Source organism: Prionailurus bengalensis, chromosome C1, assembly GCF_016509475.1.
Source record: "Prionailurus bengalensis isolate Pbe53 chromosome C1, Fcat_Pben_1.1_paternal_pri, whole genome shotgun sequence".
Taxonomy (NCBI): domain Eukaryota; kingdom Metazoa; phylum Chordata; class Mammalia; order Carnivora; family Felidae; genus Prionailurus; species Prionailurus bengalensis.
This window is the reverse complement of record NC_057345.1, coordinates 76,768,033-76,785,864: the sequence shown is the minus strand read 5'-3', so window position 1 is coordinate 76,785,864 and position 17,832 is coordinate 76,768,033.

Here is a 17,832-nt window from a genome sequence, read left to right as displayed (position 1 = left end):
GTGGTGTGCCATCCAGTTCCCTCTCACAACAAGGCTCCCATTTCTCTAGCTTTTGGGATTGCTGTCTGCTGTCAGCTCACAGCTGAGTCTCTTTTCTGGAAATGCACACAGCTGAACAAAGCTGCCCTGCTTAAGCATTCTCCTTTATCCAATAACTGGTCAATGTGAACACACAAAGGCCCAGCCTCACTGCCTCAGTTTAGGATAACTCTGAAGATTTTCCCTGCCCCTGGTCTCTGTGCTATCAGCTAAGTCCTCATTTGCAACTGTATCACAGCTCAAATTCTCTCCAGCAATCCTGCCTACCTCTGCTTTCCTTATTCCCTTATAGATATTCCTGGAGCCCTCCCCCCAAATTTCTTGCACACAAGTCTCCACCTCAGAGTCTGTTTCCCAGAGAACCACATTTAAAGACACCCAAACCCCAGCAGTGTTTATTACACAGTAGATATTCCCTTAATAGTTGGTCAGAGAATGAGTGAATGAAGTACACAGGAAATTAACAATAACATTACAATATACGTTATGTAATATACTTTACAACATTTCATTCCCACTGCTCTCACTGCCCCATCCTGTGTAAGGTCTGATCCTTAACAGTTAATGTAGACAATATTCACTGAGCTTCTGTGTGCTAAGTGCTAGTGAGTCAGAGACAATTCAGTCTCTCCTTGACTATCAGCACCCATGGCTGGAAGGATATTGTCTCACATGCAGCACAGCCAGGTTTTATGTTCCTTGCAGATGAAAATACTGTAGTAGTGATTCCATTTACATCTGGAATATAGAATTGCATCCCTAAGCATTTTATATTTACTACTAGCTTTTCCTGGGGAGCATCACATGGATACTTTGAGAATTTGAGAATGGAATGACTATGATTCCTTTACCTTTGAAATGGATAACTGGTTCCTAGTTTTCTTTTTAGAAAATGATAGGAAGGGGAGAGGTCAACAGAATATCCTAAGAATGAAGACTGTATTTAGCACATGGAAGGGCAGAGTAAGCTATTCAATAATTTCCAGGGAAAACATGGTCTGATTAAAGTTGGGAGCTAGAAAAATCCAAAAATCCAAATGTTATAGTCAAGAATTCCTATATGCAGGTAAAAGAACATTTTTGAGTCAAAGCAGGCAATTCAGTTTCCAAAACTTTAACGAAGGCATAATTCAGCATGAAAGAAAGTCATAGCCTCATCAGTGTTGTTAACATATGTGAAACAAAAATATGGAGATAGAAGGGGGAAAAGTCTGTGTTGAAGCCAGAAAAAGGGGAGCCACAAAAGAGCTATCAATGAAGGAAGGCTAGTGAAAATCCAGAATTCTCACACCCACCCAGCAGTATTAAGAAGACCATCTTCTGCCACAGGTGTATATAGAGGTCAAATATGGAGCCTGTACTTCTACCCCTACCTGGTGATAATGAGTGTCCATTGTTCCCTGAAGTTTTAAATTTGAATTACTTTTGGCACATGATTTGTGTACATTATACTTTAGACTTCTTTTACTCTGCCAGAATGGTGTCATAAGGAGACTAAAACAGTTTTAAGTAAGATTCACAGCCTCATAACAATAATAAAAATGTCTAAGTTTCTATTAAAAATCTCATACCAAGACCCATAAAGACATGAAACTGAATGAGAAAGACAATCAATGGATGCCAACACCAGGATGAAAGAGATGTTGGAATTACCTGACAAAGATTTTAAAGCACACATAATAAAAATCTTCAGTGAACAATTATGAACACATGTGAAACAAACGAAAGTCTCAGAAAAAAAATGGAATGCCTCATTAAAGAAACAGAATATACATGAAGAACTAGTACAATAACTGAAACTTAGAACTCAATAAATGGGGTTAACAGCAGGATGGAGAGGAGAGAGAAAAGAATCAGTGCACTGGAAGACAGAACCAATAGAAATTACCCAATCTCTACAACAGAGAGAAAACAGATGGAAAACAAATTAATAGAGTCTTAGGGACATGTGAAACAATAACAAAAGATCTAATATTTGGGTCATCAGTGTTGCAAAAGTAGAAGAGACAGCAGGGCTGAATAAGTATTCAATAATGATTGAAAACTTCCCAAATTTGTCAAAAGACATAAACCTACAGATTTAAGAAGCAAAATAATTCCCAAACAAGATAAATCCAAGGGAATCTATAAGACACATCATAATCAACTTTCTAAAAACTAAAGACAATGCAAACTCTTGAAAGTGTTTAGCAATATGTGAGGGAATAGCAATGTGAATGATAGCAGATTCTTATGTGAAAGCATGGAGGCGAGAAGAAAGTGGTGTGACATTTTTCAAGTGTTTAAAGAAAAGAAACCAGGTGATCAAGATGGCAGAGCAGCATGGAGACCCTCAGCTTGTCTCATCCCTGAAACACAGCTAGATCAACACCAAACCATTTTGCACACACAAAGTGATCTGAGGATTAACACAATAATCTGCCTAAATTGAGCCACAGAACTTGGAAGGTACATGGTGTGAAGAGGTGAAGTGGGGGAGAGAAAAGCCACAGAGGGTAGGGAGCTGTTTTTGCAGAGAAAGGACAGAGAAACGGGAGAGTACAGCACATCAGGAGAGTACAGGAAAAACAGCCCTCCAAAAGTAGCTGGAGAGAAAGAGAAAGAGTGAAAACACTTACAAGGGACTGGACAAGAAATCTGTTCCCCAAAACCACTGACAAGAAGAAAGGAGAGGTTTTAAATACCATCAGGATTCTATAAACAGTGGAGCACAGAGTCTGAAGTTCTGGAGTTCAGTACCTGGCAGTGCTCTGGTGAGGAAGCAGGGTGAATCCCCAGGAGCAGGCAGCAGGGTCTGAGGGGTCTGTGTGCCACACAAGGAGAAGTGGTTCCCCTGCCTGAAGAGTATATGGTAGAGGCCTTATGGCCTCCCCATAGGCAAAGGTCTCAGCAGACTCTGGAGAGCAGCCACATTTGCTGGTATCAGGACAAAGACATCAGAGTGTGGTAAAACCTGGCCCCAGCTGTGTGTTGTGATTTGTCATAATCTCTGAACCTCTGCCATTGTGTGACCACACAGACGTTTTCTGGGGCAAGCTGGCACCTGGCCATTGCTTAGTGAGACCCTCCCACAGAGTTGGTGTGGGTCCAAGCCACAGGGGTCCCTGAAGCATGGGGTTTTGAAACACAATCCCATCTGAGATAAAACTCTGGAGGGAGGTACCACCTGGCAGGCAGACAGCTTGGACACAGACAGGGTATAGGTGGGGAGTATATGGAGGCCTGAGCCAAAGGAGGGGTGCTTGATCCCAGGTCAGTGAGAGCATGAAGTTCCTGTGCCACAGACTAAGGAACCAGGTAAAGCCATTGCTACCTCTCCTATGCATGTGCATGCATGCCATGCTAATCAACCCCAGTAAGCTAAGCAGTGCCACCTACGGGAAAACAGAGCCATGACACCAAGCCCCACCCAACTGCACTTTCCAAGAAGCCTTCCCCTAGAAGGCCAGCACAAGTCCCTCTACCTGCTTAGTGTACAGACTATAGAATGCTTTGTGCTTTCAGTTCTAGGGGAAACTGGATGTAACTTCATTCGCATTTCATTCTGTTTGCTGGTTCATTTATTCAGGGGTTTTTGGTTTTGGTTTTTTTTGCTTCTATTTTTGTTTGAATTTTTTTTCTCCTTTTTCCCCTTTATTTTTCTTGGATACAGAAAGAGGAAATTTTCTTTTCCTTTTCCTTTTTTTATTTTTTAATTATTTTTTACTTTATATTTTATTCTTTTTAAGGTTTTTTTTTTTATTTTTTTTCAACGTTTATTTATTTTTTGGGGGACAGAGAGAGACAGAGCATGAATGGGGGAGGGGCAGAGAGAGAGGGAGACACAGAATCGGAAACAGGCTCCAGGCTCTGAGCCATCAGCCCAGAGCCTGATGCGGGGCTCAAATTCACGGACCGCGAGATCGTGACCTGGCTGAAGTCGGACGCTTAACCGACTGCGCCACCCAGGTGCCCCAAGGTTTTTAAAATTCTATTTAATTTTCTTTATTTAATTTTCTTCCATTATATAATTTTTTAATTTTTTAATTTCTCTTTTTAAATTTTCTTTTCTTCCCCCTTTTTCTCTATTCTATCAAGCCTTTTCAACAAGCAGACCAAAACACAGGATTTAGCTTCCTTCATTTGATTTTTTGTTTTGTCTTTAATTTCTTAATTTTAATTTTTAATTTTTTAAATTTTTTTCTTCCTCCAAAATGACAAAACAAAGGAATTCACCCCAAAAGATAGAACAGGAAGAAATGACAGCCAGGGGCTTAATCAACCCAGTTATAAGCAAAATGTCTGAACTAGAATTTAGAACCACGATCATAAGAATACTAGCTAGGGTTGGAAAAAAAAGCATAGAATCCCTTTCTGTGGAGATAAAAGAAGTAAAGTCTTGTCAGGACAAAATTTAAAAATGGTATAACCGAGATGCAGTCTCAGATACCATGATGGCAAGGATGGACAAAGCAGAGCAGTGAACCAACAATATAAAAGACTAAATTATGGAGAATAAAGCAGAAAAAAAAAAGAGGGAAACAAAGGAAAAATAGCACAGTAAAAGACTTAGAGAACTCAGTATCATATTAAAAAGGAATAACATCTGAATCATAGGAATCCCAGAAGATAAAGAGAAAGAAAAAGGAGCAGAAGGTATATGTGAGCAAATTATAGTGGAAAATATTTCCAAATCTGGGGAAGAACACAGACATCAAGATCCAAGAAGCACAGAGAACTCCCATTAGATTCAACAAAAACCCACCATCACCAAGGCATACCATAGTCAATTTCACAAAAATACATAGTCAAGGAAAGAATTATCAAAGCAGCAAGGGAAAAAAGTCCTTATAACCTATAAGGGAAGACAGATAAGGTTCAAAGCAGACCTATGCACAGGAACCTGGCAGGCCAGAAAGGAGTGGCAGGATATATTCAACATGCTGAATCAGAAAAATATGCAGCCAAGAATTCTTTATCCAGCAAGGCTGTCATTCAAAATAGAAGGAGAGATAAAGAGTTTCCCAGACAAACACAAAGTAAAGGAGTTTGTGACCATTAAACCAGCCCTACAAGAAATTATAAAGGGGACTGTTTGAGTGGAGAAAAGATGAAACAAAACAAAAAAGACCAAAAGCAACAAAGACTAGAAAGGACCAGAGAACAATACCAACTCTACAGGCAACATAATGGCACTAAATTCATATCTTTCAGTACTCACTATAAATGTCAATGGACTAAACTCTCCAATCAAAAGACATAGGATATAAAAATGGATAAGAAAACAAGACCCATCTATATGCTTACAAGAGACCTATCTTAGACACAAAGACACCTGCAGATTGAAAGTAAGGGGATAGACAACCATCTGTCATGGTAAAGGTCGCCAAAAGAAAGCTGGATTAGCCATACTTCTATCAGACAAACTAGATTTTAAAATAAAGACTGTAACAAGAGATGAAAAAGGACATTATATCATAATTAAGGGGTCTATCCACCAAGAAGATCTAACAATTGTAAATATTTATGTCCCCAACGTGAACACCCAAATATATAAATCAATCACAAACATAAAGAAACTCATTGATAATAATACCATAATAGTAAGGTACTTCAACACCCCACTTATAGTAATGGACAGATCATCTAAGCAGAAAATCAACAAGAAAATAATGACTTTGAATGACACACTGGTCTGGATGGATTTAACAGATATATTCAGAACATTTCATCCTAAAGCAATAGAATACACATTCTTCTCAAGTGAACATGGAACATTCTCCAAAATATATCACATACTGGGACACAAATCAGCAGCTGTCAACAAGTACAAAAAGATTGAGGTCATATCTTCCATATTTTCAGACCACAGTGCTATGAAACTCAAAATCAACCACAAGAAAAAATTTGGGAAGACAATATTTGGAGATTAAAGAATATCCCACTAAAGAATGAATGGGTTGGCCAAGAAATTAAAGAGGAAATTAAAAAGCACATGGAAGCCAATGAAAATGAAAACACAACAGCTCCAAACCTCTGAGATGCAGCAAAGGCGGTCATAAGAGGGAAGTATATAGCAATTCAAGCCTTTGTAATGAAGGAAGAAAGATCTCAAATACAAATTCTAATCTTACATCTATAAGAGATGGAAAAACAACAGCAAATAAAGCCTAAAGACAGCAGAAGGGGAATAATAAGGATTAGAGCAGACATCAATGATTTCGAAATAAAATAAAAACAGTAGAACAGATCAATGAAATGAGGAACTGGTACTTTGAAAGAATTAACAAAATTGGTAGACCTCTAGCTATACTGATCAAAAAGAAAAAGGAAAGGACCCAAATAAATAAAATCATGAATGAAAGAGGAGATATCACAACCAACACTGTAGAAATACAAACAATAAGAAAATATAATGAATAATTATATGCCAACAAATTGCACAATCTGGAAGAAATGGACACATTCCTAGAAATGTATAAGCTACCAAAACTGAAACAGCAAGAAATAGAAAATTTGAGCAGACCCATAGCCAGTAAAGAAATTGAATCAGTATTCAAAAATCTCCCAACGAACAAGAGTTCAGGGCCAGGTGGCTTTCCACAGGAATCCTACCAAACATTTAAAGAAGTTAACACCTGTTCTTTTGAAGCTGGTCCAAAAAATAGAAATGGAAGGAAAACTTCCAAACTCATTCTATGAGGCCAGCATTACCTTGATTTCAAAACAAGACAACGATCCTGGTACAAAGGAGAACTACAAACCAATTTCTCTGATGCATATGGATGCAAAAATTCTCAAGAAGATACTAGCAAACCATATACAACAATACAATAAAAGAATTATTCACCACATGAAGTGGGATTTATCCCTGGGATGCAAGGCTGGTTCAATATCCATAAATCAATCAATGTGATACATCACATTAATAAAAGAAAGGATGAGAATGACATGATCCTTTCAATAAATGCACAGAAAGCATTTGAACAAAATACAGCATTCTTTTGGATAAAAACCCTCAAGAAAGTAGGGGTATTTTGTGTCTTTTCAGACCACAACACTATGAAACTCTAAATCAATCATACCTCAAGCTCATAAAAGCCATATACAAAAGACCCACTGTTAATATCATCCTCAATGGGGAAAAACTGAGAGCTTTCCCCCTAAGGTCAGGAACACAGCAAGGATGTCCACTCTAACCACTATTCTTCAACATAGTGTTAGATGTCCTAGCCTCAGGAATCAGGCAACACAAAGAAATAAAAGGCATCCAAATCAGCAAGGAGGAAGTCAAACATTCACTCTTCGAAAATGACATGATACTCTATGTAGTAAACCCCAAATACTCCACAAAAAAACTGCTAGAACTGATCCATGAATTCAGCAAAGTTATAGGATATAAAATCAATGTACAGCAGTCAGTTACATTTCTATACACCATGAATGAAGCAGCAGAAAGAGAAATCAAGGAATCGATCCCAGTTATAATTGCACCAAGAACCATAAAATACTTAGGAATAAACCTAACCAAAGAGGTGGAAAATCTATACACTGAAAACTACAGAAAGCTTGTGAAAGAAACTGAAGAAGGCAGAAAGAAATGGAAAAACATTCCATGCTCATGGATTGGAAGAACAAATATTGTTAAAATGTCAATACTACCCAAAGCAATCTACGTATTCAGTGCAATCCCTGTCAAAATAACACCAGCATTCTTTACAGAGCTAGAACAAACAATCCTAAAATTTGTATGGAACCAGAAAAGACCCCTAATAACCAAAGCAGTCCTGAGAAGGAAAACCAAAGCTTCAGGCATCACAACTTCAGACTTCAAGCTGTATTACAAAGCTGTAATCATCAAGACAGTACGGTACTGACACAAAAACAGACACATAGATCAATGGAACAGAATAGAGAACCTAGAAATGGACCCACAAATGTATTCTGAACTAATCTTTCACAAGGCAGGAAAGGATATCCAATGGAAAAAAAAGACAGTCTCCTCAACAAATGGTGTTGGGAAAACTGGACAGCAACATGCAGAAGAATGAGCCTGGACCACTTTGTTACACCACAAAAATAAACTCAAAATGGATGAAATACCTAAACATAAGACAAGAAGCCATCAAAATCCTAGAGGATAAAAAAAGCAACAACCTCTTTGACCACAGCAACTTCTTACTTGACAGGTTTCTGGCGCCAAGGGAAACAAAAGCAAAAATAAATTATTAGGACCTCATCAAGATGAAAAGCTTCTGCACAGTGAAGGAAACAATCAGCAAAACTAAAAGGCAACCGACAGAATGGGAGAAGATATTTGCAAATGACATAACAAATAAAGGGCTAGTCTCTAAAATCTACAAAGAACTTATCAAATCAACACCCAAAAAACAAATATTCCAGTGAAGAAATGGGCAAAAGACATGAATAGACACTTTTCCAGAGAAGACATCCAGATGACTAACAGACACATGAAAAAAGGCTCAACATCAGTCATCATCAGGTAAATACAAATCAAAACCACCGTGAGATATACCATCTCATACCTGTCAGAACAGCTAAAATTAACAACTCAGGCAACAACAGATGTTGGCAAGGATGCAGAGAAAGAAGAACCCTTTTGCACTGTTGGTGCGAATGCAAACTGGTTCAGCCACTCCAGAAAAATTATGGAGTGGAGGTTCCTCAAAAATTAAAAATAGAACTACTCTATGGCCCAGCAATTGCACTACTAGGTATTTATCCAAAAGATACAGGAGTGCTGTTTCAAAGGGGCACATGCACCCCAATGTTTACAGCATCACTATTGACAATAGGCAAAGTATGGAAAGAGCCCATATATCCACTGACAGATAAATGGATAAAGAAGATGTGGTGTGTACACACACACACACACACACACACACACACACACACAGAGTGGAATATTACTCAGCAATCAAGAAGAATGAAATCTTGCCATTTGTAACAACATGGATGGAACCAGATGGTATTATGCTAAGCAAAGTAAGTCAGAGAAAGACCAATATCATATGATTTCACTCATGTGGAATTTAAGATACAAAACAGATGAACATAAGGGAAGGGAAGCAAAAATATAAAAACAGAGAGGGGACAAACCATAAGAGACTCTTAAGTATAGAGAACAAACTGAGGGTTGCTGGAGGGGTGTTGGATGGGGGGGGATAGGCTACATGGGGAAGGATAATTAAGGAGAACACTTGTTGGGATGAGGACTGGGTATGATAAGTGATGAATCACTAAATTCTATTTCTGAAATCATTATTACACTATATGTTAACTAATTTGGATTTAAATTTTAAAAAATCAACAAGAAAGAAAGAAAGAAAGAAAGAAAGAAAGAAAGAAAGAAAGAAAGAAAGAAAGAAAGAAAAAGGGATGGAGGGAGAAAAAAAGGAAAAGGAAAGAAAGACAGAATCATATATCCAGTAAAATATCCTTCAGGAATTAAAGGGAAATCAAGACATTCTCACATGAAGGAAAATTAAGAGACACTGTCTCAAGCAGATATATCTTAAAAGAATGGCTGAAAAAAGTTCTCTAAATAGAAAGGAAATGATAAAAGAAGGAATCTTGGACATCAGGAAGGAAGGAAGGCCATAATAAGCAAAAATAGGGGTAAATACATTAGCTTTTCCTTTTCCTCTTGAGTTTTCCAAATTAGGCTACTGACTGAAGCAAAAATTCTAATACTGTCTAGTGCAGTTCTAAATGAACATAGAGGAAATATTTTAGACAATGGTGTTATAAATGGGCACATAGTGGTACTTAAACTGGTTCGACATTTTATATTTGCACATGACATGATTTTCTTCATAGAAATCTCAAGGAATCTACAACTGCAAGAACTAATCGGTTTGTCAATTTCAGAATACAAAATAAGGCTAAAATAATTCTGATTCTGTGTACTAGCAAAGAACATGTGGACACAATCTGTCCATTTACAATTTACAGTTAGTTAAAAAATGACATACTTAGGGGTACATCAAACATTTATAGGATTTATATGCTGAAAACTACAGAATTCTGGTGAAAAAATCAAAGATCTAAATCAAAAATCTAAAAGGGATATACAGTTTTAATAAGTTGAAAGACTCAACATAGTAAAGATGTCACTTCTTGAAAGAACTTTTAACTCAATCAAAATCCCAGCAAGATTATTTTATAGTCATAGATAAGATTATTCTACAATGTATTTAGAAAGACTAAGAAACTAGAATATCTAAAACAGTTTTGAAAAAGAACAAAGTATGAGGAATTGGTCTACTGAATTATAAGACTTATTATATAGCTATAGTAATCAACTTTATAGTTTTGCTATCTAAAGAGAAACACAGATCAAGGGGACAGAAGAGAGAGCCTAAAACAGACCTACCCATAAAAATATGTCCATTGACATGTGGCAAAGGTGAAAAAGCAATCCAGTGGAGGAAATACACTCTTAAAAAAATTGTACTGGAGAAAACAACAGCAACAACAACAAAAACACTTCAACCTGGATCTCACACCTTATACAAAAGTTAACTCAAAATGTACCACAGATTTAATGTAAAATTTTAAGCTATAATACTTTTAGAAAAAAAGAGGAAAAATATTTAGGATCTGTGGTTAGGCAAAGAGTTTTTAGGTTTCACACTAAGAGTCACCACATCTCCATAGGCAAGGTGAATTAAAAGCAAAACTGAACTATTGAGACCTCATGAAAATAAAAATCTTCTGCACTGCAAAGGAAACAATCAACAAAACTAAAAGGCAATGAATGGAATGGGAAAAGATATTTGCAAATGACATATCGGATAAAGGGCTACAACTCACCAACCTCCACACCCGAAAAACAAATAATCCACTAAAGAAATCAGCAGAAGACATGAATAGACACTTTTCCAAAAAAGACATCCAAGGCATACAGGAGTGCTGATGCATAGGGGCTCATGTACCCCAATGTTTATAGCAGCACTTTCAGCAGTAGCCAAATTATGGAAAGAGCCTAAATGTCCATCAACTGATAAATGGATAAAGAAGATGTGGTTTATATACACGATGGAATACTACTTGGCAATGAGAAAGAATGAAATCTGGCCATTTGCAGCAACGTGGATGGAACTGGAGGGTATTATGCTAAGTGAAATAAGTCAGGCAGAGAAAGACAGATACCCTATGTTTTCACTCATATGTGGATCTTGAGAAACTTAACAGAAGACCATGGTGGAGGGGAAGAGGAAAACAAAAGTTACAGAGAGGGAGAGAGGCAAACTATAAGAGACTCTTGGATACTGAGAACAAACTGAGGGTTGATGGAGGGGGTGGGGGACAGGGGAAAGTGGGTGATGGGCATTGAGGAGGGCACTTGTTGGGATAAGCACTGGGTATTGACAATAAATTACATTTAATTTTTTAAAAATTTGACTTCATCAAAATTAAAAATGTTTGCTCTGTTAAAGACCCTATTAAGAGAATGAAGAGACAAACTATACACAAAGAGGAAACATTTGCAAACCACATATCCAACAAAAGACTAAAATCTAGCATATATGAAATATAGATGGCCAACAGAAACATGAAAAGATGTTACCATCACTGATCATGAGGGAAATGCAAATCAAAACCACGAGATGTATCATCTTATACGTGTCAGAATGACTAGAGTAAAAAAAGAAATAACAAGGATGTTAAGGGTTTGGAGAAAAAGAAACCCTCATGCACTATTGGTGGGAATGTAAATAGACATAGCCACTGTGGAAAACAGCAAAGGGCAACTGGAGACATCTTTGTGATGATGAAAATATTCTGTATTTTTAGTGTACCAATGTCAATATCCTGGTTGTGTGTTGTTCCACAGTTTTGTAAGATGTTATCACTGGGGAGAAACATTAGCTTTCTCTCCACTATTTCTTAAACTACATATTAACCTACAATTATCTCAGAATAAAATATTCAATTAATAAAGGGGGACAACATTGGATTTGCCAATGATTTCTTGGATATGACACCAAAGGCAAAGGCAACAAAAGAATAGACAAATTAGACTTAATGAAAATTTTAAAATTCTGTGCATTAAGAGACACTGTCAAAAGAGTAAAAAGGCAACCCAGAAAATGGGAGAAAAAAATACAAATCATATATCTGATAAGGGGAGATTAATACCTAGAATATATAGAGAACAACTAAAGCTTAAGAAAAATACAGTAATCCAATTCAAAAATGGGCAAAAGGCTTAAACAGACATTTCTCCAGAGAAGATACACAAATGGCCAACAAGCACATGAAAAGCTGTTCAACATCACTAATAATTATAGAAATACAAATCAAAACTACAGTGGGATTCTACCTCACATCCATTAGGATGAGTACTATCAAAAACAACAACAGAAAATAACAAGTGTTGGTAAAGATACGGAGTAACCAGAACCTTTTGCCTTGTTGGTGGGAAATACACAATAATATAGCTGCTATGAAAAACAGTATGGTGGTTCTTCAAAAAATTTAAAGTAAAATTATGATCCAGCAATTCCACTTCTGGGTATGTACCCAAAAGAATTGAAAACAATGTCTCAAAGAGATATTTGTACACCCATGTTCATTGCAGCATTATTCAGAATAGCCAAAGGTAGAAGCAACCCAAGTGACCATTAATATGTGAATGGATGAACAAAATGTGGTATATAATACAATGGAATATTATTCAGCTGTAAAGAAAAAAAAAGGAAATTCTGATATATGCTGCAAAACATGGATAACCTGAGGACGCTATGCTAAGTGAAATAAACCAATAACAAAAAGACAAAGGAGGTATCTAGAATAGTCAAATTCAGAGAGACAGAAAATAGAATCACAATTTCCAGGGATTGAGAGTGGGGAAGAGAATGGTGTGTTATTGTTTAGTAAGAAAATTCAAGTTTTACAAAGAGTTCTGAAAATGGATGGTGGTGATGGTTGCACAACAAAATTAATGTACATAATATTACTGAACTGTACACTTAAAATGGGTATGATGGTAAATTTTGTGTGTATTTTACCACAATAAAAAATTTAAAAATAAAAGGGGTAAGTCACAGACCTTATTAATGTTTATTTATAGCCGTCCAGACGTGGAGGAAAAGGTGTACTTGAATGCACTTGGCTAAAACTGGGATACATTATTAGGCTTTTCCAGAGCCATGATATTCTGCCCCTCTAAACCAACTCTCTCCCTTTGCTCTCAATCTATGCTCACCACACAGTATTCTTTTTTATCTCTGTATGTTCCTCCTTTATCTTTTTAAATAAAAATTGCATACACTTCAGGTGTACAACATGATTTTATATACATATAGTGAGATGATTACTATAGTCAAGCTAATCAACATATCATATCCTCACATAGTTGCCACTTTTATGTGTGTGATGAGAGCACCTTAAATCCACGCTCATAGCAAACATCCAGTATTCAGTATAGTATTATCAACTGTACTTATGTTCATTAGATCTCTAGACTTGTTCATCCTACGTAACTGCAACTTTGTACACTTTGACCAACGTCTCATTTCTCCACTTCCCCACCCCTAATAACTACACTTGTATTCTTTGTTCTATGTATTTGACTTCTTTACATTCCACATATGAGATCAGTATTTTTATGTGTCTGGCTTACTTCATTTAGCATAATGTCCTCCAGCTTCATCCATTTTGTCACAAATGGCAGGATCTCCCTGTTTTCTAAGTCTGAATGATATTCTACTATATATTTCTATAGATATATATCACAATTTCTTTGTCCATTCATCCATCAGTGGGCACTTGGGTTGTTTCCATACCTTGGGTATTGTGAATAATGCTGCAGTAAATATGAGAGTGCACATATCTCTTTGAGATCCTGATTCCATGTCCTTTGGTTATACACCCAGAAGAGGGATCATTGGATCATATGGCAGTTCATTTTATTTGTTTTTTTTTTTAGAAAACAGTATAGAGGTTTTTGCTATTAAGTTGTGAGTTCCTTCTACATTTTGAATACTAACCCCTTTACAGATACATGGTTTGCAAATATCTTCTCCCAATCTGCAGGTTGCCTTTTCATTTTGTTGATAGTCTCCTTTGCCGTGGGGGAGCTTTTCAGTCACTGTAGTCCCATCTGTTTGCTTCCATGCAGCTTTCTGATTTGAGTGGCTCCTCAGGTGAGCTTGCCACAGGGAGCCTGCAGACCTACTTGGCCCAGGCCCTGTGGTAGTTAAGAGTCTCACTGTAAATGAACATACTGGCACATTCTGTATGTATGTAGCAGCCTCATGGGAGTAGATCTTGAACTCCCACCATGTTCACCCATACTCCCCTCTGGGTTCCCTGAAGAGCCAGAGTCTGGAGCTGTTAGGTGAAAGCCACCACTTGGGCTGCAGTGCTGCTGCCCCTGGATTCTCCCTGTGCAGCCAGCCACCCTTGGCCCCTACCTTTCTGTCCTCAGTGTTGGCTTTAACTGATACAGTAATGTTCAATGTTAGCTCTGAGGGAGCATTGCAGCCTACATCTTTTATCCTAAAAACAGAGAAATCCGCCTTTGAGATAGTAACTCACAGCCTATGGCTTGCTTATTCACAACTGATTTGTGAATTCTTTGCCATAGTTATAATTCCTTTCTATTCTGGATTGCCTGGCAGCCAACATTATGTCTCACACAGGTTCATGCATATATCATATATAAAAATATATTTCCTTATTTCTGTATCTTTCCTTTTTTTCCTATATCCTGATGCAGAGACTCAGAATCTAATAATGCTCAGCACTTGCCAATTAAGAGTCTTACCATATAATTCTTATCTTCCCAGGTCTATATATATTACATTAAGTTCAAACCTGGCAAGTCTCCTCCTTGACACCTACTGCTGGGTAAGTGACTCACACAGGAACCAGAGAAAGAAAGGTGGCACAGGCATTTAAACCTACCCTGCCCGGTAGCATGTGCTAAGCAGGCACTCCAGTGTCTGGGGACTGACTCACAGAGTGAGGCCTTCTGGGGCTTTAGGTTTTTCTTACCCAGAAAATAGGATCAACACCACTGCCATCATGAATTATTCAACACGTGCCTGGGCTACTCCTTGGTGAACAACAAAATAATGGAAACTGACAAAATTGATTTGTGGTGAATTTTTAGTGAAGCCAAGTTCATGGCAAGTGAGCAAGGGCAAGCAGGGCTCAGAGGAACCTGACCACAAAAACGGTCAGCCCACAATTCCCCTGGAACATCACTACCTGGCCAACAGCACAGCCAGGCCAGAGGACTGTACCAGGCTTCTTTTCCTCTGATGGCTTGGGGAAGGTGAACACTCTCTCCCACGGAAAAAGCATAGGCACTTGGACTCACCAAACCAGTTCCCCAGCCAGAGGATGGGCAAGACTCTTAAAGCATTTCATGAAGCATTTGAGTTACTAGATAATTAGAAACTCAATTACCAAATCTCTAAACATAATTTCAGCTGCTTAGCAGAGTGCTAAGAAAGAAAGGCTTCAATTCAGCACATTTTGAATTTTACATTAGGGCTTCACTAATTAGAAGGAAAAAACATATTGGCACCATGTCTATCCTTCCATTAATCTTCCTCAACATATATTCTGCTGCCTGTTATTATATAATCATTAAATGTAAAATATTAAACTGGACATTTGACTTTATTGATCACTTTATGGGCTAAGGATACAGCAAGTAATTATCTGCCAAGACAGATTCATCGATTGGGCTGTCATTGGAAGAGCTGAAATTGACACATAGTTGATTATTATTCTAGTGTACCGTTTTCATCAATTATTTTGTCTCATTCTCTTTCTCATCAAGAGTTGTGTATTTACAGTTTGTTTCTATTTAAAAATTCAAAAAGCAGACTTTTTGCCCTGAAACCAGATGGGTGGTTTTCTGTGTAAATCAGAAACTCTGCAGTTTAAGTATACAGACTTACTTTTATAGACTTGCACATTTTATCTAATCTAATACCAGGAAACTTTAGACTAGTATTTTATCTCTCTACACCTCAGTTTTTCTACTTGAAAAATAATCTTATGTCATCTGGATTTTTTTCCTTCCTTACTCTGCTTGTTCCTTCAGTATTTAAATTCAGTACAGTTTGATAAAGAGGTATGGGGCCCTTCCAATGTTCCAGGCACTTCGCAAGATGCTGAGGATGCCAAGCTTCCTTGAGGACAGGGATGCTTACAGCCTAGTAAAGGAGACTGATCTGGGCCTAAATAAAGGGCATGAAAGAGTCTAAGAAGGTGGAGGCTGAGTGTGAGCAATAACTGGAACTCAGCAGCCTTCTGGTTCATTCTGATGCAGGGAAAGATGTTTTTAAATACTGTGCTAGCAACAGGGTCAAAGTCACCTACCATATTCAGGGCATGGAGAATGGGAAAAAAGTAAGGATTATTTTTAAATGCCTTCCTGGGACATGGAAGAAGGCAGTTCTTGGAGCTCACCTATTTCAGAACTTAGCAGCTGACTTCATGGATGATCTCTAACACAGACTAGAGTTTCATGGAATTCCTTTCTTGGAACAGATTTGTAGAGAAGTTCTAATGTAGTGTTTTGCCTAATTCCCATTTGTTTAGGTCATGGACATAGAATTTAGCAATATAGCTTGTGACATACAGTTCTTTCCATCTTTAATTTTATACTCCATATGGACAGGGACCATCACTTCAATTTTTTCTTACCTGTTTGTTCCCACTTCTTTGTATTTCTGCTTTCAGTAGGTATTCAATAAAAGATAATAAAAGCTTCTTGTGAGGTAGAGAGTAGTGACCCACTTGAATAACCCAGCTTCCATGAAGGTGAGTTCTAAATTTCAATTAGAATAGTTTGGGCACATGGTAGATGTACATTAACTTCTCTCAGTTTACCTGGGACAAAGCAGTTCAGGTCACTTTCAATAATGGGGGCTTGATGGCTGGTAACATGAATATATGAAACTGAAATTGATTTCACTTAAGCATCTTTCCAATGTTGACATGGGACACAGCATAGTGTCATGGAAACATCATTGTATACTGGTTAAGAAACCTGGGTTTTGGTCTCAGTGACCCTAGAAGGTGATCCAACCCTTGTCAACGAAGTAGGACTAGATACTCAGGAAAGGCACTTCTCACTCTGAAATTCTACCATTCTATTTTGCCTTGAGTTAGATAGACCAGTAGTTAGCATTCACAACAGCAATTAAAAGATAACGCAGTGTATTCAAATTGCATTTTCCAAGGATTGCAATTCTAGGAATTCACAGACTACACCAGAGTTTAAATCTCTTTGCTCCTACCCAACCCAACTCCATCGACTTTGTGCATTCTCACTGCATGTATGTGGCTAAAGGAAAGAAAATGATTTGCTATTAAGTTGTGGTGACTTAGGCTTTGGAAAGTATTTGTGAGTGGGCAACAATTATTTTTTGAATTTTCAAGTAAATCTGTAGTATGTTTTTCTGTATCATTACAGAACTGTGGAAAGATTGTTTTTGTTTTGTTTTACTAAAACTCCAGCATTTTTAGAGTAGAAGGTCTCAATCTTTCTTTACCTTTTTCCTTTTTTCTTTTTTTAATGTCTACTTGAAACTGTGAACTATTTCCTAGAACAATGATGAAGCTCATAAATAAAACAGTTTGCCTACAATTTCAGGTTAGTGGGAAGGGCATAGGGAGCTGTTTCCAGGTTAGGAATCCCCCTGCCCCAGGCCTATTGTAGGGCCAGGTTTAGCTCTAATACGAATATTTTTATCTTTAACCCTCTTAGTTCTGCTACCTACTAGCTATGCAACCACAAACAAGTTGCTTAACCTTTCTGAC